The sequence below is a fragment of the Nyctereutes procyonoides genome, unplaced genomic scaffold (genome assembly GCF_905146905.1).
Source record: "Nyctereutes procyonoides isolate TBG_1078 unplaced genomic scaffold, NYPRO_anot_genome, whole genome shotgun sequence".
NCBI lineage: Eukaryota > Metazoa > Chordata > Mammalia > Carnivora > Canidae > Nyctereutes > Nyctereutes procyonoides.
Window position 1 is genome coordinate 33230708 of NW_026575020.1, and position 14334 is coordinate 33245041.

At 50.6% G+C, this 14334-nt stretch overlaps 1 long non-coding RNA gene across 1 annotated transcript; it reads right to left on the reverse strand.

Annotated features, from left to right (window-relative positions):
* Positions 1–563: 563 nt before the first annotated feature.
* LOC129512608 (uncharacterized) lies at positions 564–10861 on the reverse strand. The gene is made up of 3 exons (XR_008665063.1): positions 10664–10861; positions 10396–10491; positions 564–1282 (listed from the first exon to the last, which is right to left on the reverse strand). It is a non-coding gene; the product is annotated as an uncharacterized LOC129512608 (long non-coding RNA).
* Positions 10862–14334: the final 3473 nt, after the last annotated feature.

Consider the following 14334-nt stretch of genomic DNA (forward strand, 5'->3'; position numbering starts at 1 on the left):
AGCTCGGAGAGGGTTTTCCAGGCCTGCCGCATCCTCCCATGGGAGGGCTCGCACCCTGCTGTCCAGCTGTGGGAGCAGGGAGGGTTACTGGTCCCCCATTGGGAGTTGGATCTCACACTCCTGCCTTTTCCCCATGCCAGCCAGGATTGCACACCTTCATTTATCCTACAAATATTTATTAAGCGCCTTCTGTGTGGCAGATGTGCATCCATCAACCAAAACTCTCCTTCAGGTTGGAACATTTAAACCAATTAATTCTCCTGTTGCCTTAAATCATCACGGTAGACGAGCAACCATGATTTTTGAGTTCCAAGAGACTCTAAGAGGCGGTAGTTCAGTGGGGGAGGGGAGCTCTTTCCTTGATAATAAACATATTTTTACACAAAACTATAAAACCCTCTATATTTCTTCCTGCCAAAATTCACATTGCTACTCTGCTTTTCCTGAAAGATTCACTGAAAGCAGTGTCCCCAGCCACGGCCTTCCTCCCAGTGGGGCTGCATGACTTCCCATGCTGGGGTCCCCGGTCACTGGATGCCAAATGTGGGCAGCAACCCCAGTTGTGACGGCCAGCAGTGTCCCTGGATGTGACCACATGTCCCCAGGAGGTCCTACTACCTCCCATCGAGAACCTCTGGTTTAGAGGGAATACTTTTCCTAGACCCTGGATCTTTTTTGAGTCTGGTTAGAGGGATTCATGTACTCGCCGTCAGGCCGGTCTTCATAAATCACTTGGCAGAGCACATACCTGGCAGCAAGGAGTCCCATGGGACAGGTCATTTGCACGTGGCAGTGGTTCAAGGCAGGCGATCCCCACCCCATTCACGTCCTCATTTTCCTCATTGTCTCCATCAATATAGGAGAACTCTCTCAGGTTCCCTTTTTTTGGCTGAGCTTTATCATTCTTGACACATTTTCAACAGCCTCTTCCACTCACAAGGTTTGGATGAATTTGCTGGGAGGGAAATTTTAAGCTGGGCCTTTTACCTCGAATATAACCACAAAAGAGCATTCCTATCAGAGAGTCCCTGGAAACCCGACATGTAAGTCGTTTCCACAAGAGGAGGCCCTGGGGTTCGGGCTGGAGTGGATGGCTCACACCTCAGGATACTGGCCTGGCTTGAGATTTCTGGCTCCTGTGAGTCCTTCTGAAGTTCAGCCTCCTTGTCCTGGAGGAGCTTCCCTCCCGTCTCCATCTCTGTCTCCATCCTGGTACAATTTCTCGCCTCCAAGCTTCACAGGGTCCACCAGGGGGCACCCAGAGCCAGGAGTCCCCATCTGTCTGTAGACATAGATGATCTTTGAATCACTTTCCTTCTGTGAAGTGTCAGCAAGGAAAAATCATTTGTTTTCCCTCAAGGCTGTTATACAAACAAGCATAATACCAAGCAGCCAGAAAAGAGGAGACGTGCCCGGTTCTTTTTTTTTTCTTTAAAAATAAAAAACTAAAATAAATAAATAAAAATAAATTTTAAAAAATACATAAAAATCTAGTAAAATGTGTCCTTTTAGTTCACTCTTCTGGATGGGTTTGTTTAAATTATTTGTACTTAATAAATAACCTTAATAAGTTACTCAAAGTAAGTAACCTGGAATTATCACTGGGATGGGGTGGGAGGGTGGGAAATATACCCCTGACACAAGCATCTGGAAAGATTGAAGGTCCCAGGACAGATAAGATAGCATAAAATGCTAACCAAAGGAAAGCTGCTATAGTAACGTTAGAAAAAAAAAAAAAACTTTAAAACAAAAAGCATTACTAGAGATAAAGAGAACCACTTCATGCTGACAAAACAATCCATTTATCAGGAATATGTAACAAGTCTAAATTTTTATGCACCTAATAAAATAGTTGCAAAATACATAAAGCAAAAACTTTCAAATAAACAAAGAAAAATAGAGAAACCTATGATCATAATGGGAGATTGTAACATATTAGAACAATCAGACAGAAAATCAGTTCAGATATTGATCAACATAGGGAACGAAATTGACTGACATTTTATTACTTCTTATGACTATAGGGTACATGTACTTCTCAAATGCTCCCAAAACTTAATCTATAAAGTCTCAAAAAAATGTGAAAGGACTGTTATCATACAGGCTATATCGTCTGACTACAATGAATACAATAGATTGTATTTTCCAAAAATGGCTGCAACGCTAGTTCTTTTCTGGAATTTTTCAGAACCTTGGCATTTCCCATTGAGAGAGGAACCTAATTCGCTGTTTTTGAACCTGGTGGGTCTTTGTGGCCAGTGGAACTGATGCAAGGGGACACCTGAGGTAGAGTTTAAAAGGTGAAACCACTTTCACCTGGCTCTCTCTCAGAAAGATCTCACTGGTAAAACCAGCCATGATTCTATGAGGAAGCTCAGGGCACATGCAGGGGTCCTGTTCTGCCTGAGAGCCCCCAGTGGCAGACAGGATGGACCTCAGATGATTCAGCCCCAGCCTCTGAGTCCCGCCTACTAAGCTCCACCCAAACTTGGAGTCATGAGCAAAATCAATGCCATTTGCTGTTGTCATTTTAAGACACTGTTTGGGGGGTACTTTGTCAAAAGCAACACATAACCAAAATAACAAAACTAAGCTGGAAACATTTTTTAAATTAATTTCAGAAATGACCATGCTTGGAAATTACTATAAAATTACTAAAAAAATATTTTTAACTGATCATGAAAATTTAATATATCAAAACTTGAGATGCAGGGGCACCTGGGTGGCTCAGCAGGTGAAGCATCTGACTTTGGCTCAGGTCATGGTCCCAGAGTCCTGGGATGGAGCCCTGAGTCGGGCTCCCTCCTCAGTGGGGAGCCTGCTTCTGCCACTCCCCCTGCCTGTGCTCTCTCTTTCTGTCTCTCAAATAAATAAATAAATAAATAAATAAATAAATAAATAAATAAATCAATCATTAAAAAAAAACTTGATATGCAGCTTACTTAAGTCATGCCTAGAAATTTATAACCTTAGGAAGTATGTAGAAATAAATAAGAAATGCTAAAAATTGGGATGCCTGGGTGGCTCAGTGGTTGAGCATTTGCCTTTGGCTCAGGTCATGATCCCAGGGTTCTAGGATCAAGCCCCACATCAGGCTTGCCCACGGGGAGCCTGCTTCTCCCTCCGCCTGTGTCTATGCCTCTGTGTGTGTGTCTTTTATGAATAAATAAATCTTAAAAAAAGAAAAGAAAGAAATGCTAAAAATTGATGACTAAGCATTCATTCTAAAAAAAAAAAAAAAAAAAAAAAGACTTGAAAAAAAGAGTAAACTAAGCCCAAAGAAAGTGGAAGGCATAATGGAAATAATAGAAATGAATGCACTAGAAAAGCAGTTCATAGAAAGTGTTAACAAAGTCAAAACACTTGGGAAGAAGAAGAAGGAGGAGGAGGAGGAGGAGGAGGAGGAAACTGATAAACCCATGGTGAGAAGGTCAATACTGAAAACAGAGGGAAGGTAACCAAACACCAAAAATGGAAAGGGGCCATTGCTTCAAATCTCAGAGTGCCAAAGATCCACAGTGATATTACACCCAACTTTAGGCCAAAAGGCTTGAAAACTACATTAAATGGACACATTCTATGAAAAATGAAACTTGACAAAACTGATACAAATGTACATCCTGAATATTCCTAAAATTCCTCTAAAAAAGAAGTTTTTAAAAAAAAATCCACAAGCTGTTTCAAAGACAGACCAGGGAACACAAAGGTGAAGACTTCCTCCTACCTGGTGTCAGGACAGCAAATGAGACCACGTGGTACTGGTGGGAGGGTGAGCACATCCATCAGGGGAAGGCCATAGAGAACGCAGACGCAGACATAAAACACACATGACCAACTGCTCTTCAACAAAAGTGCCAGGGCAACTTCACAAAGAAAGGACAGCATAAAAAGAAAAGAAAGAAAAGAAAAGAAAAGAAAAGAAAAGAAAAGAAAAGAAAAGAAAAGAAAAGAAAAGAAAAGAAAAGAAAAGAAAAGAAAAGAAAAGAAAAGAAAGAAGAAAGAAAGAAAGAAAGAAAGAAAGAAAGAAAGAAAGAAAGAAAGAAAGGACAGCATTCTCAAAAAATGGGGCCGGGACTATTAGCTCTACCCATATGCCAAAAGAAAGAATCTTGACCTACATCTTGAACCACCTACAGGAGTTAACTTGGAGTGGGTCATAGACCCAACGTAAAATTTTAAACTCCAACCTCCTTAAGAAAACATAGGAGAGAATCTTAACGGCTCTGGCAAAGATTTCTCAGATCTGACATCAAAAGCATAAATCATAAAAGAAAAATATTGCAAAATACACTTCATCAAAAAATGAAAAATGTCAGCTCTTCTAAACGTACTGTTAAGAAAGTGAAAAGAGGAGCCATAGACCGGGGGAGAGGGGAAATACTGGCAAAACACATATCTGATAAGAGCACCGTATCCAGGATGTAAAAGAACTTCAAAGTACGAATGAAAACAAAACAAAAAAAAATTGTTAACTTCAGAAGTGGGGGAAGATTCACTAAGGAAGATACAGGGGCTTCAGATAAGCGCACAAAACGAGACTCAGCACCTCTCGTCCTTAGGAGACACAGCCTGGAACCACGCTGCGATGCTGCTGCACACAGCTCAGAATCATTGAAACCCCCCGCACGTGTGCGCCGACCATCCGGAGAGCAGAGGAGAGCATGGAGAGACTAGAACTCTCACTGCTGGTCGGAGCGCAGCTACCATAGCAAACAATTTGGCAATTTCGTAAAAATGTACCCAACGACCCAATGGTTTCACTCTTTGATATCTACCCGAGAGAGGGAAACACCGGTGCATACCATGTTCTGTACAGTTTATGGCAACATTGTTTGTAGCAGCCTGAAACTGAAAACCACCCAAATGTCCATCAGCTGGTGAATGACAAACCTACCGTGGTACATCAGCAATTGCCTATCCAAAACTTAAAAGGAAAAAATCAGTAGGAAATGTAGAATTGTGGATGGATTTCTAATGCATTACGCTAAGCGAAAGAAGCCATACTCAAATGGCTGCGTAATTGCCCCAAATTAGACTGTCCGTCAGCTGCTGAATGAATAATTAAGACAGTAATTAAGTAACTGAGACAACGTGGTTTGGCAATATAAGATGGAGCTTAGAAACAAGTCTTTGCCTAAGTGGGTACTTGATTTATGACAAAGGTGGCATTGCAGAACATTGGAGAGGAAATATTTCTTCAGTTAGTGGTTCTGGACAAAGAAATATTCATAGTTTTAAAAATGTATGTCATCCGTAATTCACACAGTGTACACAAAAACCAGTCCCACATGGCCTGTAGCACTAAACACGAAAGGCAAAAATATAAAGATTTTAAAGGATGATAGGAAAAGGGATGCCTGGTTGGCTCAGTGGTTGAGCATCTGGCTTTGGCTCAAGTCATGATCCCAGGGTTTGGGATCAAGTTCCACATTGAGCTCTATACGAGAAGCCTGCTTCTCCCTCTGCCTATGGCTGTGCCTCTCTCTCTCTGTGTGTGTCTCTCATGAATAAATAAATAAAATCTAAAAAAAATTTTTTTAAATAAATCAGTGAGAAAAAGATCATCAACACAGTGTACACATGGACAAGAGACTCAAATGGGGTCTTTACCCAAGAGCGCTTCTGACAACCACAGACCCACTTGAGAAAGCGCTGGACATTTCTAGGAATCGCAGAGGGGAATGTTTCAGGGGCGGAAACACATCGCGTCCCCTGGGGGCACTGAAGACAAAGAGACAGCAGTAACAAGTGTCAGTAAGGATGCAGGTCTGCTGGGACCCCCCCGCCCTGCCTGGCCAGTGGGAGTGTGAGTGGTGTGAGCCCTTTGGAAAGCTGGCAGTGGCTACTCGCAGTAAGGAAGTGCCTGCTGTGCTCCCCCAAAGTGTGCAAGCATGGGGACGTGTGCTGGAACATTCATAATCTGTCCGGTAGAAGAATAATGGATGAATTGTGACGTTTATGAAATGGAATTGGACAGAACTCAACAACTAATCCTTTAAAAAATGTGATTAGGGCAGCCCCGGTGGCTCAGCGGTTTAGCACCACCTTCAGCCCGGGGTGGGATCCTGGAGACCCGGGATCGAGTCCCATGTCGGGCTCCCTGCATGGAGCCTGCTTCTCCCTCTGCCTGTGTCTGCCTTTCTCTCTCTAAGTCTCTCATGCATGAATAAATAAAATTTCTTTAAATAAATAAATAAATAAATAAATAAATAAATAAATAAATAAATAAATAAGATTAAAAATAGTGAAATGTTCTGCATGTATCTTCCAGCATCATACTTTTTCTTACAGAGAGCAGACTCAGATTTAAATCTGGTAATGGCAGGTCGGTTGGCCAGTGGCCAGACGATTGAGGTGTCCTCGGCTGGGACAGCTCCTTCCTGCTCTGGGGTCAGTAACACGTCATTCTGCCAGCCTGGGGGGTCTTCTTCCCACAGGGGTCTCAGAGCTCCGAGACCAGCAAGATCAGCAAGCTCCAACGTGCATGGACACTCAAGCCTCTGACCACATCTCATTTGCTGACACCCATCAGCCCAGGCAAGCCACATGGCCAAGCCCAGAGTCAAGGGGTGGAAAGAGACCCCAGTTCTGGGTGGGAGGAGCAGCAAAGTCACCTTGAAAGGAGCAGGTATATGGGGTAGAAGCAATCACCATCCTCATTTGTAATCTCCCCCACCCCCACCTTGGGGTTTGGTTTAGGTGACAGTATGGATGGGTGTGGATAGGTGACAATGGGAATGGTGAGTGATGATGGACAAGGAGCTGGTCTGGTCTGCTCAGGGTCATTTTCAGTCCCAGATACCTGCTGGGCACCTAATGCTCGACTCCATTTCCCAAGTGGCTAACCTTTTATTACCCAGCATTCCTTCTGGATGTTGGCCTCTCCCTACAAGGCCATCCACCCTCTAAGCTAGTTGATTGGAGTAGACACCTGACCCAAGCACAGCCAGCCAGCCCCAGAGCCGTCTCTGACCTGTGACCTGTGACTGGGAGTCTGGGTTGGAAAAACAACCCCTGCCAGCCAGACTCCTTCCCCAGGAGCTGAGTTGGAGCAGTGGGGACAGAGCTGCTGGTTGTGGGGGAGCCCAGGGGACCTAGCCTCTGGGGTGCAGCAAAGGCTGGTGGCAGCTTTTTGAGAGAAGCTCGTCAAAGTGAGCAACGACCTGGGACAGTGGCCCAGAGAGGCCACAGAGCTGTTGTAGGATAAAGCCTGATGCATCTGCACAGCCAGCCCTGGGGCTCCATCCAGGAGAGAGCATTGCACCCTACAGAAACAAACACCCTGCGACTGGAGCCCATTTGAACAACGTTGTGCTCCCTCGTCCTCCGGAGTGACGGTGGTGGTCTCCCAACTGTCCTGGACCTCGCTCCCATCACCCGGATTTATTATCCAAGCAGCCAGCTGACCTTTCTAAAACACAAACAAGAACCTGCCATTCTCCTTCCCAAAATGCTCTTACAACCATAGACCTCATCAGAAGTCTGACACTCGACCACTGAGCCGGATGCTTCCCCTCCACCTCTGTGTCCACCATCCTCTCTCCCTGCCCTTGGATTCTGGGCTCCCCTCCCCCTGGTTGGGATCATCCAATGGGGGCCAGAGGGAGGAGGTGGGTTACACATCGCTCCTCTTCCTTCCCTGCACCCTTGTCACTGATCGAAAGTTTACTACTAATCATGATGTCACATAGGAACAGTGGCCCCTGCCCATGGCCATCGCCCATGGCCCTGGTGCCACCAGACCAGCCGGTTGGGGAGCCCTGGCCAGTCCCGGGGTCACTCTTGCTCCAGATCCCCACAGCCCAGCCCTGTCCTGGGTGCTTCTCTCCCTGCTTCCAGCTGAACTCTTTCACTACAGAAAAGTTCGGGCCTCCAAGGGAGTACAAGGAGGTTAGAAACGGTTGCCCATCCTCAGTGCTTTTAGGTCTCTTTTGTACACATCCACTACCTTTTAGATCTTCCACAAGAAGACCATATTACTTTTATAAGTTGGGGAATAAAATTCAAATATTTTAGCAGACTAGAGATCAAATCCTTCCCCCCACCCTACCCCTGAGAAAGATGCCCACTCTGGAGGGTGGCCCTCTGGGCCCTGTGAGTTGGCACACGGCGGTGCTGTCCAGGAGGATTTCACTTCTGCAGACATGAAAAGTAATCCAGGGAGAATTTGGAAGAAAGATTTGAGTCACCAGGCAGGTTTGGGTGTCAGGTGCAATGCGGGGCTTGATGAAATCACCCCAGGACTCATTTCCCAGAGTGGGCCATGATGGCTGTCCTGTGTCATGGGAGTGGGAACGAGGGTAGGGGGTGCTTGCAGCACAGCCTGCTGCTGAGTGGGGTCTGGTCTACAGGAAGCAGCAGGAGCACGGACTCACAACAGGTTACCATCGACGTGGAGTCGGTTCACGGAGCTGGGGAGGGGGCTGAGCGTGCGGGAGGCCGGCTGCACCATGCAGCTGGTCCGTACACCATGGGTGTCCTGGCGCTAGGAGGGAGGCTGCACCGTACGTGTCCACTGCCCCTCTAATGAGTGTGCAAAAGAAAGGAATGACTAGAACAGCTGTCTGGGAGGGCAGGTGGCTCTGTCCCTGCTTCTGAGCCCTGGGGCCCTTCTGCAGGACCGCCTGCGGGCAAAGCTCCTTCCTCACCTGGTTGCTTAGCTTCCACATAAAAAATCAAACCCAGCCTGTCTCCCCGCCACAGAAAGGGTACCAACTTCACCTGGATGGTAACCGCCTCTGTGCTCTCTTCTTCCTGGAGCCTCAACCAGCCCAGAAGCTAAATTCCCAGTAGGGCCGGCCCCTTGCTCTCCCAGGGATCCCCAGCACTCCGCAACAGCAGAGGCTGAGTGGGCAGTGCCCGCAGGCGGGGCAGCCTCTTGGGTTGTGGCCCAGGGAGGCCGGGTACCCTGGGGCCAGCTCGAGGGGGCAGCCCCACGGCTGGTGGGTGTCTACCTATCTGGGCATTAGGACCACCGGGAGCCCCGAGGCCCACCCCCAGGGCTTCCGATCTGATTGACCTGTCAAGGGTGAGACTGGCTGGGGGCAGAACCGACCCTGGGGCAGATTCTGTGCACACAGGAGCCCCGGGGGACAGCTGTGAAGGCTGGAAGTCACGTCCCCACCCCCCACCAGGCCCACTGCACCTGCCCCTCTAGGGCGGCACCAGCCCACCTGGGCGGGGGTCCCAGTGCAGCTGCTGAATCAGAGCTCAAGGGAAAGAGGGGCTTTAGAACTTCCTAAGTGTGTTCAGGTCTCCAGCCTCCGCCACTCTGCTGCCCTGTGTGGGTGGCAAGTCCTTCATAACCGGGGCCTCTTTTCTTTAGCGGCCCGAACGCCACTCTGCAGCCCCGAAGAGGGCCCAGGGGGAAGGACCCCATGTGTTTCCCCGAAGGGTCTGTCCAGCACACTGGAGGGGGCAGGGAGGACCCTTCGGCCCGCCCCAGCCTGAGGTCACAGGGCTGGTGTGCCACCCCCAGGGCCACTTTGCACAACAGGAGGGCAGTTTTATAAAAGCTAAACCTGCAGCAATCATGTGACCAGCAATTCCACCCCCGAGTGTGAACCCAGGAGAAGTTACTGTGACCTGTCATGGCAGAGCTCACAGCGACCATGTTCATAAGAACCCCAAGTGGGAAGCAGCCTGCGTGTGGGCAGCCAAGCGCGTTCAAGAACTCTGGTCTTTCCGGCACTGCCAGACACACAAGAAGGAGCCCGCTTCTGACACACCTGATGAGGGTGCGACGTCTCAAAAATAGCACCGCAGGTACAAGAAGCCAGGCACAAGAGAAGAGCCCCGCGCCGTCCTATGGACAAGCTTCTAGAACCCGCGAAGTGACAGAGGGCCTCGATGGCACCTGCTCTCCAGACAGCTGCACCAACACCGTGTGTTCCCACCGGTGACGTCCGAGGGTTGCAGCTGCTCCACGTCTGTGCCGGCCCCTGCCCTCACCCCTGGTCCCAGCTGTCGCCGCCGCGGGATGTGCCCAGCAGCGGCTGTCTGGGGCTCACAGGGGTCTTCTTAAGACCGGAATCGAATTGTGATCCTCCCTCGTCAAGACTCTCCAAAATCCTCCTGGCCAAAGCCGTGACAATTCCAAAAACAACAACAACAGAAGTGTTAGTAACTAAGTACAACACATTAAATCAGTCATGAGTCCGGGTTTGCACAGACACATGGAAGGGAAAACGGAAAGCCTGTCTCTGCAGAATGACAACTGATAAAGACAGATGATGGAATTGGGAAAACCACCATCTGACAATCATCGGGGTCCTTTTTTTTTGGGGGGGGGGGCAAGAATTGTCAGCAGGTGGCGACAGCAGTGGGCAGAACTGTGACCAGAAGCAGGATGTTGACATCGCCCCCGAGTACCCGTGTCCCTACCCAGATACTTACTCAGGCCCGGAGGGGAAAGCATTTTCAGGCTGCAGGATCCCCCTGACACTGCCCTGGACAGACGGCCATGCCTGCTGGAGGGACCAGGACACAAACCTGCTGACACATCAGAAAGAAAACCCATCGGGGCTTGCCCCACCTGAGCTCTTCAACACCGCCAGGGTCATGAGGACAAAAAACCAGAAAAGGAGTGGAATCAAAGTGGGCTGGGGCCGGGGGCAGGGGGATTGAGGGCACCCACAGCCTCTGAGCCTCCTGGGGCACACACCTGCTTGTGTTTGCCCCAAAGGATGAGGCCGCGACAGCTGGTGCCAGCTGAGTGCGGTGTGCAGGGCAGATAAAGGGGCTGCACGGGCATGAACGTGTTCCCGTCCACCACTGCGAACGTCCTGTCCCCCGACCCAGGGGACGGTCCCATGCACAGGGAAGGCAGGGTCTCAACTCTCCCGGGAACAGCAGTGTGGGGGTGGGAGGAAGACGCAGGTGCACCAAGAGGCTCGTATCTGGGAAGGTCCGGGTTACGGTCTAAGCGACAGGTCCTCCTTTCACAGCTTCTCTCTTAATCTAATATTATTTCAAAATCAAAATTTATTAAAATAAAACCTCCAAATGGCATCACATGGCTCTTAGAAACCAATCAAGGCCTGCTCTTTCCTGGCCCTGGCCATCTTTCCTGCCCCCAGCCTCCTCCCTCCAGCCTCCTGCCTTCACCCTCCTGCCTCCAGCCTCCTCCCTCCAGCCTCCTGCTTCTACCCTCCTGCCTCCTACCTCCAGCCTCCAGGCTCCTGCCTCCAGCCTTAAGCCTCCTGCCTCCAGCCTTCAGCCTCCTGCCTCCAGCCTCCTGCCTTCAGCCTCCTGCATCCTGCCTGCAGCCTCCTGCCTCTAGCCTCCTGCCTTCAGCCTCCTGCCTCCAGCCTCCTGCCTTCACCCTCCTGCCTCCAGCCTTCAGCCTCCTGCCTCCAGCCTCCTGCCTTCAGCCTCCTGCTTCCAGCTTCCTGCCTGCAATCTTCTGCCTTCACCCTCCTGCTTCCTGCCTCCAGCCTCCTACCTCCTGCCTTCAGCCTCCTGCCTCCAGTCTCCAGCCTCCTGCCTGAAGTCTGCTACCTCCAGCCTTCAGTCTCCTGCCTCCAGCCTCCTGCCCTCAACCTCCTGCCTCCAGCCTCCTGCCTTCAGCCTATCTTCAGTCTCCTGCCTTTACCCTCCTGCCTCCAGACTCCTGCCTTCTGCCTCCAGCCTCGTCACTTACTCCTTACACACAACTTGCCCCAGGCTCCTTCTGTGTCCCAAAGCCACCAAACCTATTCCTGCCTCAGTGCCTTTGCACTTGCTGTTCCCTGCAGGGAAACCCTTCCCTCACATGCCAGAATCGCTTACTCCCAGGGATCATTCTGGTCTCCGTTCTGATGTCACCTTCCCTAAGCAGCTCTGTCCCGCCTTGTTGCCTGGCTGTACTTCATAGTGCCTTCCCCTTCAGCCCTCAGCACGTGGGCACGATGTCTCCTTTAGGCTGTATTTATTAACTCGTTGTCACCCCCCACACACACACCGGTCACACTGTGCACTGCCCTCCCCCTGCACTTCCCCTCTGGGACCCCCCCACCCCACCAGTATCTGACGAGAGGCCACCCTCTCTGCTAGCCATTCCTCCCCCTCTCTTCTTCCCAGGAGAGCCTCCATTTGTCCATATAGAACCTTTGTGTGAATTAGCCTTCCTTGTTCAGTGAGCAATCTACACACCTGCACATGGCCACCCTGCCCAATTCAGCAGCCCAGGAGGGGAGAAGAACTCTGATCCTGCCACCCTCCTGCTTGCAGCTCACCTGTGACTCCTTGGCACATTCCAGTCCAAACCTGGATGTGCCTGACTCTGAGCTCCCCCGGCCTTACTCACACTGTACTGGCTGATTCTCACCGTCCACTGTGGCTCTTGGGGGACAGGGCTGGACTCTAACTTCCTCCGCACTGCCAGGCTCTGGCACCCAGAAGGCACTAAGCAAATGCATCCTGAGCCCATTTTCACCTTCTGCCGGTTCTTACTCCATCAAGTCCATGCCGGGCTCAGAGGATGCCCCGCACATTCTCAAGCCTCCCCTGGGGGGCCACGGGGGGGGGGGGTCACACACATAGCCTGTTGTTGCAGCGTGCGCCAGGAAGAAAAGTGGCAGGCTGCGGGAAGCCTCTGCCTGGGATGAACCATTGAACCAAGTTGACACTGGAGCACCTGGAACTGCCTCGCAGGCCTCCCCACCATCCCCGCTCCCCAGGGCTTTGTGCCACAGGCCAGGGACCCTGGGTCCCCAGGTCTGAAGAATGAGCCCACGTTCTCGTGACACTCAGGCAGGTAGAAAGATGCCCACCTGGAAGGGATTCCCGGGGAATCCCACAGGAGGAGCCCCGCCCCACACTGCACCTGGCTCCAGCCCACCCAGCTCCTTCCTCACCCTCCACTTCACACGGTCTACATGCTTGGCTGCCCTGAGAGCGTCCCGGAGCGGGTGTGCACCACCAGCAGCTGAGTTACAGGCATCACATGGCGGGGAAGACGGGGCCGGGGCCAGGCAGCCGACCCTAACACGGAGCTTCGTCTACACCTGCAGACAGACACCTCACACTAAGGCAGCCCGACAGAGATCTCTCATCCCCATGTCTCCATGTTAATGACCCTTCCCCGAGTCAGGCACTGGAGGGGACATTCCCACATGTTCCCAAACTGTACTGCCGGGGTATATCTCTGGAGGTGGCATTAGTTTGACGTTAGGGCCCTCCGGGATCAGGAGGGCCTTGGGCTCTCGCTTCTCCCTCCCAGATGGTTCACCTTTCCATCAGCTTTGGGTCCCAGACAGGCCCCAGTGGGCGTGGAGGGCACCGCTCCCCATGCACCCCTTCCTACACCGCAGCAGCCCCCGAGGGTCACCACAGAGGACCCCAAGCCCTTTACCAAGCTTGCAGGATACTTCTCACCATCTCACATCTCAGAAAGGGACTGCGTGATTCGGGATACACATAGGCATCTTTACAGACCTAAGATTTTAAAAGCAGATTTAAAATATATATATATATATATATATATATATATATATATATATATATTTTTTTTTTTTTTAATCGAACATTTTCGGTGTTGCCTTTACAAACCTCAGAGAGTGCGTGGCAGATTACCTCTCCTTTCTGCCAAAGGAGAGCTGAAATAGAATATTTTCTGTGGATGTGGGGAACTTTTTTGAGCCCGAAGTGCTGACTGTCTCGTGCACAGAGCCCCCACGGGACCAGTTTTGCCAGAATTTGTTTTCTTGCCTCACGTTTGCCATCAGGTTAATTCTGATGGTTAAAATTCTGCTTCAGGCCTTTATACCTAAGCTACCTCTACATAAATCTTATAATTTCTTGGCCCATTTTTAGCAGCCTCTTCCACCAAGGGTGGTTTGGATAAAATGTCTGAGGGGGACAGAGCGAGGGGCCCAGCCCTCTGCCTGGGCCATGGAGACAGAGCTGCTGGAAGTCCTACAAGATCCAGTATCTGTGATGAAGGGATGAGGTCCTGGACGGGTCGCAAGGGGACACAGGGCAGCTGCCTGGATGCCTGTGGGCTGAGCCCCAGCTGAAAGGACACTCTTGGGCCGCGGTCACCCCCTGCCTGGGGGCAGCTCACATGCAGCAGGGGTGCAGAAGCCAGGCCCCTCGCCCCCACTGAGCTGATCCCCATTGCATCCACAGCACAGCTCCCCACCTAGCCCTATACTTCAGGGGTCCCCCTGCACCGAGCCCCAGAGCACACTTCTCGTGTGGCCCGAGGGGCAGTTCCTGCCCAGAGTTCCTCAGGTCGGGGGCGTCTAATTACTGCTGGCCTTTGTCCCTTTTGCCTTTTTCTCAGAATGTTTTTCCCACCTTGGAAGGGGTCTCCCCATCCTGGCCCTGCGCCCCCAGTCCCACCACCTCCCA